The following is an 8,653-nucleotide window of genomic DNA, read 5'->3' on the forward strand; positions in this document are numbered from 1 at the left end:
GAAAGTGACTTTCTTGCTCTCGGTTTGGGATCTGGAGACTGGGAGCTTTGGGGCTAGATTCTTGGTATAGCAGCAGAGTTTGGGTCCCCCGAAATGGGGTTCACGGAAGGAGAAGAGCGTCAGCACAACGTCTGAGAAAGTCCACAGCAAGACAGAATGAGGCAGAACTGCCGGAAGAACTCACAGCTTTCCCTTCGAAGAAAGTGTGTGTGTCTAAGGGGGTGGGATCGCGAACCGCCTCCACATGTTTCCTGGCTGCAGCAAAGGGGGAACCCCTACTCTCACTTTAAGACGTCCTAGGACATGGCAAAATTGTTTGTGCAGGAAGGGAATCTCCCAGTCTCAGTCCAAAGAAGCAAACTTTCCTTCTCTCCACCCGCGCCGCCCCTCCTGTCCCCCCCACCCCAGCTGAATTAAAAGCATTGCCACAGATTCATTTAGAGGGGGGAAAAATGGATATTGGAGCATTTCTAAGGTTTGCAACCCTTGCAAAGTGTCCGGTTTCACTATGGGCTTTGCTGTGGAACAGGGAAGGGGAGGGTGAAGAGGGAGAACTCAAATTCATTACGGGCTCTTAAAAGTCCCAAATGAGGAAAGTGCCCCGTTTCGCGGCTGTGACTGGAGAAGACTGGCTGGGTGTGCGTTAGGAAGGTCTTGCCCCAGCCCGGAGTGACAGGCACTGGGCTTTAAAAGCCGGGGGACGGGATGCCGGGGTGTGTGTGTGTGTGCATGTGTTTGAGGCAGGGGAGAAGGGGGTGCATCCCACAGGCAGGCATCAAGCAGAAAGCAACTTTGGGGCACTTCGAGGACTTCTAAGTCCTTCTGATCACAACCAACCCGTTCTTGCAGGCTTTCAGGGTAAAGGGCCCAAATGAAGGTGGGGGGGGGGGACCTCATCTCCATTAAAAAGTCAAAGAAATCAATAACCCCCAGGCCTCTTTTCGCATGCCTCCCTATTGGGTCACCCTCCCCTCCATCCCAAACAGAGATGGTCCCTGGGACCATCTAGAACACAATATTCAAGGTACGGGCACAAGGCTTTCCAGGGACCAGCCCTCACTGCGTGCCCCAGCCCGGTCTCGGGCCGCCAGGAGCACTCCCTGAGTTCCTCCCCGGGGGCTAGGCAAAAAAGCTTTCCCAGTGCGCCCATTCCGCAGATGGGGCAAAGTGAGGCTCGCAGCTCGCCCGGGCGCCTCGGTGCCTCCGGTCAGGGAGTCTCCCACCCAGACATACCCGCAAGCCCCCAACCGGCCCGCCACCCGAGCCCGGGCACCCGCCGGGGCGCCCTCGCCTACCTGTGATCACCGCCGGAGACCTCTGGCCCCCCTCCGCTCGCAGCCACACTTGCAGCGTGAACGCGTCCCGGGGCAGCTCGAGGTCGGCCCGGAGGCGCAGCTGCTCGCCTCGCCCGCTGAAATAGAGCGCCCGGCTCGGCGGGCTCGGCTCCTCGGCGGCGCCCCTCGCCTCCCGCTGCTGCCGCCGCCGGGGGACGCGCACGGCTTCCCAGGCACCGCCCGGCGGCGGCGGCGGCGGCGGCGGCGGAGGCGAGGCGCGGCGGCCGCGGGCCGCCCGGGTGGCGCAGGTGGCCGGGCCGGCGGCGGGGCGCGGGGGGCGGCCGGCCCGCGGGTCTCTCCGGGCCCGGCGGGGGCGCTCGGCCAGCCCGCAGCCCAGCGCGGCGCTCAGCAGCCCCAGGCGCAGCACCCAACTCCAGAGCCGCATGTCCGACGGTCCCCCCCGCCCCCCCTTCGCCCCTGCACCGCCGCCCGGAGCTGCCAGCTTTGGGAGCCTCGGCGCCTCGACTTTCTTCGCTTCTTCACCCTTCTTGGGCGAGCCCCCCCTTCCACTTGCTTTTTTCTTTTCTTTCTCGCTTCCCTCCTCAAGGTGTGTGCTCCACTCCCCCCACCTCTGAAAAATACAGCCCAACTCCTCCTGGTTGGCAATTAATTTCTCTCCCCGCTCCTTTATCTGCCTTATTTTTTCCCCTCTAACAGCTGGTTGCCTTCCTCCTTGTTTTATTTCATTTTATTTTATATGATTTCTCGCTCTTCAAAAAAATAATAATTAAAAAAAAAGCTCCTCTAAGACACTGATCCGCTGAATTCCCTCCCCCCAAAAGATGCTCTAATTTATTTATTTTTTGCGTCCTTTATAACACAAGCCACAGCCCCCTTCTCCCCCCCCTCAGTCCCCCCTCCCCTCCCTCCTTCTTCACAAAATGAAAGGAAAGAGGGGGGAAAAAAGCCCTCAGAAGATGAGTAAACAAGCGTATGCTAATCTGCTCCCGAGCGCTCCACCTTCCCAATTGAATGAGTCCCTGTTCAAACTGCGGGGATCATGACTAATCAATCAGTTTGGAGAGGCCGAGCTACCCAGCCTTCCTCCACTTCGCCGTTTGCCTCCTTCGCTCCCGCTTCTCCACCCCCTCCTTTTTTTTTTTTCTCTTTTTCTTTTTTTTTTTTTTAAGAAGACAATCTTAAAGTAACAATTTAATGAAATTCTGTACACACCCCCTTTCCGTCCTTCCAGCTCTCCTCATTCGTGCTCAAAACACACATTCCTGTTTTTGTTTTGTTTTGCTTGCTTTTCCGCCCTCCTTCAGCACCCACCCCCCATTATTATTATTATTATTATTATTATTATTATTATTTTTCCTCCTGGCGGGAGAAAAATCTCTCTCTTCGCTCAGGATCCCCTTTGCAGTCTGCTGGTAAACCTCATCCTTCTCTGTAGCACAGAAAGGGTCTTGAAACTTGATTCTCTGAATTTTTTGTAATGCTGTCTCTCCCTCTCTCCCTCCGTCTCTCTCCCTCCCTCTCTCTCCCTTTCCTTTTCTCCCTCTCTCCACTCCCTTTCTCGCCCTCTTCCTCTTTCCTTCCTCCTTTCCCCTGTCTTTTGCCTTCCCTATCCTTTTCCCAGCTCAGAATTCCCTTAAAGTTATGCAGTGGTGAATGTCCCTTCTCCTCCCTGAGCCCCCAGTGGTGCTGGCTTCAGCTAGTCCAAATGTTGTCCCCCAAATCCTCACGGAATCACCAGGGACAACCAGGGAAAAGGCATTTTCCAAGGCATTTGCCTTTCCAAAGCTTACACTCAGCACAACTAGGTCTCTTAAATACTCCTGAATACTCAAAAATATTCTAATGGCTGTTGGAAATGATTGTAGTTTTCTATTAAAAAAAAAAAAAGAGAGAGAGAAATATTAATTTGCCCGTTTTCAACCTAAGAAATTCAGGTTCTCTGAAACTGTTCAAGTCACAGGTAAGGATCTGACCATTTGCTGCTTTGTGGATCTGTTTTGAACTGGGACATATATGTAATATATTTTTGCTCTTTTTCTCCCCCCCTCTTTATGGAACTCAAAAGCTCCCCCTTATGGCAAAATAGTTCTCTCTCTCTCTCTCTCTTTTTTTTTTTTTTTTTTGGTCCTTCCAAGTGTTTAATAACTCAAAATGAGTTAGCAGTAGTGGTATTACAAATTATTAATTACCAGTATGTTCAAATAATGTCATGATAAAAAAATGCCGTGTGAGGTTTGCGTGTGGACAGCATGCTAAGGAGCCTGAGGCGAAATTTGCTCCACAAACCAGGGACTTTTCCTCCCCACACACTCCTGTCCTCACGGCTGCTCCAGATCCTTCTGGAGAGCTGGGATCATTCCTGGACACTTCAGGGAGAGGGAACACCAGTGGAGAATATGTGTTGGTGAAAGTATGCAGATTTGTAGAATGAGCAAATGACTCAGACATCCCCTCTATAAAAGCCGGAATGTGGTATGCAGGGATTATGGTATTATTCAGAAAACAGGAGATCCCAGATTCAGATCTTCTTGGTTTGGGAAGTACTTGCCATAGGCTCTAAGGCCAAAAATGTTTGAACTCAGTTTCTCCAGTTATGAAATGAAAATGACATTATATTAAATGTGTTTCCAGTCTGAAAGGAAAAGGTCTTGGGAGGTACAATGGCATAGATAATGGAATTTGCCCGAGCAAATCATTCACTTTCTGCAATTCCAAGTCATTTATGAAAGTCAGGAGGTTGGCATTCAATAAAAAAAGAAAAAAAAAAAAAGATCTATGGTGAACTCCGTAAATTACATCCTGCAAAAACCCCCTCTTTCCCCAACAGAGGTTGGAACATGACTACGAATTCACTTCAGTTGTGGCAATTAGGCATTGGAAAACTGTCTTTCTTCCAGGGGCTTCTCAGTCATTGTATACAATAATTTTGAATATTCCTAGACGTCTGGGACTTTGTCAACTTTCCTGCAAAGAGTCACGACACAAGACACAGTTCTAAGTCCCCAGTCACTCCAACACATGTCGGGGCTCTGCCCTGCGTGAGCCATGTGCTTCATGAAACTTCCACTGCTTTACCTTTAAAATGGGAATATCTCACAAATTCAATTTGAGAACAAAATAAGCTCTGGGGTGTAATACTTTGTAAACTATAAACATGCTTTGTGAATACCATTTAATCCACTGCCGTTGTCAAGTGCCAAGTGCCCTTGGGTTCTTAAAGACACATGAAGATCCAGGAGGCCAAGTGTTCCTTTCTCTCCTGTGGCGGACATGAAGACGGAGAGACAGAGCCAAGTGTCACAACCTCAGATCGTCTTGCTCTCAGTCCCTAAGCGCTTTGGAGCAAGTGGCAAAGCCTTTCATCTGTCTTTTCATTGAGCACAATATTTACTATTCTATCGCACCGGTCTCAGAAGCCAGTTTGACTTTTTTTTTTTTTTAAGATTTTATTTATTTGTTTGACAAGTAGATGGAGAAGTGGGCAGAGGGAGAGAGAGGGAGGCAGGCTCCCTGCTGAGCAGAGAGCCCTATGCGGGGCTCCATCCCAGGACCCTGAGTTCACAACCTAAGCCAAAGGCAGAGGCTTAACCCACTGAGCCACCCAGGCACCCTAGCCAGTTTGACTTTTATACATGCATGTATATATGTGTTTGCTTTTAATTGAGTGAATACGACTGAATGAATTATAACCCTTGGTCTATGACCCACCCTAATCACTGTCAATGCAGGCCATTCTTATCTCTTTATATGAGATACATAACATAACACCTGCCACTATCCCTCTTTTACTACATCCCTTGGTCTTTCAAGATTTGTCCCCTGTCCTTTCATCATTTATAGTCCAAGAGCAATCACTGGACAGTTAGGGAACTCGGGTTTTAATTCTGACCTATATGGACATTTGACTTCTTTGCTCTTACATAAAACGAAAGAACAGGAGTTGAAGATAGGTACCTAAGATCGCTTCCAAATCTGAAATGTAATGGGGCTGCCAATTATTAGAGTATGCTAGTAATTTCCATTGGATCATACCATATTTAGTCAATTCTATTCCAATTCCCACTCAAGGAGTTCCTTGTTTGGGGAAAAGTTTTGTTCTAAAAACTACTTTTTAGAACAAAAATAATTCTGTTCCTTCACTTTTAGGATACACACCTTCACTATTCCTTTTATTTGGTAATAATTAAAAGCAAGATATTTTGCCAGGGAGGGTGTAAGGGTCTATGGGAAGTTAGGAGAGTCACATCTAAGTGGCATCCTAAAGTTTGGGAGGGATTTGAATGAGTGAGAGTGGTTCATATACACATCAAAAAGTATACCTCAGGGATGACTGGGTGGCTCAGTGAGTTAAACATCTGCCTTTGGCTCAGGTCATGATCCCAGTGTCCTGGGATCGAGTCCCACCTGCGGTTCCTTACTCCGTGGGGAGTCTGCTTCTCCTTCTGCCTGCTGCTCTCCCTGATTGTACCCTCTCTCTGACAAATAAATAAATAAAATCTTTTTTTTTTTTAAAGTACACATCACTGTGACCTGGGTTCCTATGACCGTCAGCATGGTGCTGAATTTCCCTAAGTCTCAGTGGCTTTATCACACAGCTATGGTGAGGGCGAGGGGCTGTATATCACATAGTAGGTGCTCCATAAATGAACACCCGCTCTTCCTTTCCAGGGCTCTGCATTTTATGACCTTCTGTGTCACCTCTCATCTCCAGCCAAGCCCCACCTTAGGCCAAGCCAGGATTACACTCTTCTCAGAATTCCTAGGCAAGAGCATTGTCTGTGTGGTAGAATCTGGAACTCCCTGAGATAGGATCTTGCATTGTTCCTGGTGTCCTGTTTATGTCCTTCTTTCAAGATTAGAACCCACCTGGGGCAAGGATCTTCAGGAGCTTTTCTGTTACCACACCCCTCCCCCACCAGTCTGAAGGGCTCCCTCCTCTGGGCTTCCAGAGAACTTCCTCTCAATTTCTCGGCACCTCCCCAAACCCAACCATCACACTTAATTGCACATCTGCTGGTCTCCCCTTTCCCTGTGGGGCAGAGACTCTGTTGCATTCCTATTTCTGTTTCCCCAAATGATGCTTAGCCCAGCGCTTTGCACAGAGCTGCTGCTTTTGAACTATTCAATTTAATTATTCCATATATAGGGACTATATCTGGAGTAAAAGAAATCCAATTCAAATCTTCTCTTTTTGCTTAAATGAACAATTCTAACAACAGTTTACCTCTGTTGAATGTGCAGTAGGTTCCAAGCAGTATTTAAATGATTTTTATAGGAAAGATTCTATTTAATGCTCATAATAAGCTTAGGGAGGAGTCCAATAATCATCCCATTTTACAGGAGAAAAAAAAAAAAAGGCAAAAAAAACCCCCTGAATCTCAGAGACTAAATAAACAGTGGAGAGCCCAGCCAATCTGGATCTAGCACTCCGTGTTCTAGCTCCAGGGGCTAGGAAGAATCACTTAACCTTTCGAATCTCATTTTTCATTTTTATAGATTTCATGGGGTTATCTGGTAGATTAAATGAGACGAAAGATATCATGTTGCACAGTGACTAGTACATATGTCAGTGGGTGCTGGATAAATATTAGCTTCTTTACTTCCTCCCCAACAGTAGTTGGATTATATTAATTCAGCACACAGACCAGAGTTGACAACTGCAAGAAATGACACCGGCAGGAATAAGAGCCCGCCCGTACTGCACACCTACTGTGTGTCAGACACCAAGGTTGAACTTTTCTCTTCACAAGACCAAGAGGTAGGTTTTAACCCAGTCTATATCCACATTGCTCTCAGCTTTCTATCATTCTGTCTTAACTCATATTAGAAGAAAATAACTTTCAGCCTGAATTTTTCTTTTTTTTAGCATCTCCAAGCTCTGTCTGAAAAAAAAAAAAAAAATTAAGTCTGCGGTGTAATGATTGCCTGTTCTCCAAAGCTGTGGGGAAAAGGGGCAAGGGAGCCTACTGTTTCCCAAGGTGGGGTTGCAGAAGACAAGGTTAGGGACCACTCTGGCTGGGCTCCAGGTATTTTCCTTTGTATTTTTTGAAGCTTTTGTGTCTGTAAGTGGGTGGCTCTAAAGTGAACGTCCTCTCCTACTCTCCCTGCAGGCTTGTGACTGGAAGCTAAAAGAGCAGCTTCCATCATCCGACCTCGTCCTCGGACTCGTGCCAAGGTGCTCCTTTTGCCCAACTCAGGTGCCCCAGACATTTCTTTGCTTAGAGTTTTTGTTGAAGATGAAAATCACTGACTGAAGCTGCATTTAAAAAAAAAAAAATTTGCACCAAAACATGATTTTATAAATGTTTATTTTTATCCTAGTAATTCTAATAACTAACTATGATTTGTCAACCTTCAGGGGTTATGGATAGTCAATATCATTTCATGCACAAAACCATCATCGGTAGTTTTTTTTAGCCCTGTTTTGCATTTTTTTGTTTGTTTTTTGCTTTTTTTTTTTTTTTTTTTTTAATGAGTCTCAGTAGGTTGGGTTTTATGGCACATTTGAACCTAAGCATATCTCCCTCCAAAGTCCACATTCTTAACTCCTTGGCTGGCCTGCCTCTAATCTACCTGTAAGCTTTCTATTGTTTTAAATGGGAATAAAATACCTCCATAATCTTGTGGAAGAGGAAGCTTTGTGAGAAATCAGAAATGGGCAATGGTGGGTGTTCTCTTCGTATCACCATGGTTTGCCTGATGGAAAGCAAAGTGCTTGATAACCCCTTCCACTGACTTCCAGGACAAATGTGTCTTGTGGCTTCTTTGAGAAGAGGCTTGAGCCACGTCATGGCCAATGCTTTCAACACTCATTCTCCCAGAAATTGCAGAATCACTGTCCAGTTGGCCACCTTTTATATCAACTGAGAAGGAAGGTATGCAATGAAGACCTTCCCTTGGGAAATAATCCAGTGGTGTTTTCTGACCAACCCCCTTTATACCAGTTAAGAGCAACATGACTCGCTGACTGTCTTGCCAATGCTATGTGTGGACCTATGGGTATGCAGGGGGACCACACCTTGATTAGGTTGGTCTTTGTCTGTTTTAAAAGCAAAGGAAATTCAAGTTCAGAAAGAGGGAGCAATTTACCCCAAATCACCTAGCTAGGAGATATACGTCCAGATCAGAACTCTAACTTATGTGCTTTTCTCCAATCTAGTGCAAATGTCACCTTCTCCATAACATTATTCTTTATTAAACATTAAAATAAATCATTCCCTGAGGATTATTTAGCTTTCTTTCCTCTCCTATACTGTTGGATTTATGTCCTTGTCTTCTTTTCTGTGCCAGATCTTAAGCATCTTAAGGAGGAGCTCTGGGTGTTCTGCCTTTTGAGATTCCCCCTTGGGGTTAACCCT

This window comes from Mustela nivalis (genome assembly GCF_964662115.1).
Source record: "Mustela nivalis genome assembly, contig: HAP1_SCAFFOLD_2382, whole genome shotgun sequence".
Lineage (NCBI taxonomy): Eukaryota > Metazoa > Chordata > Mammalia > Carnivora > Mustelidae > Mustela > Mustela nivalis.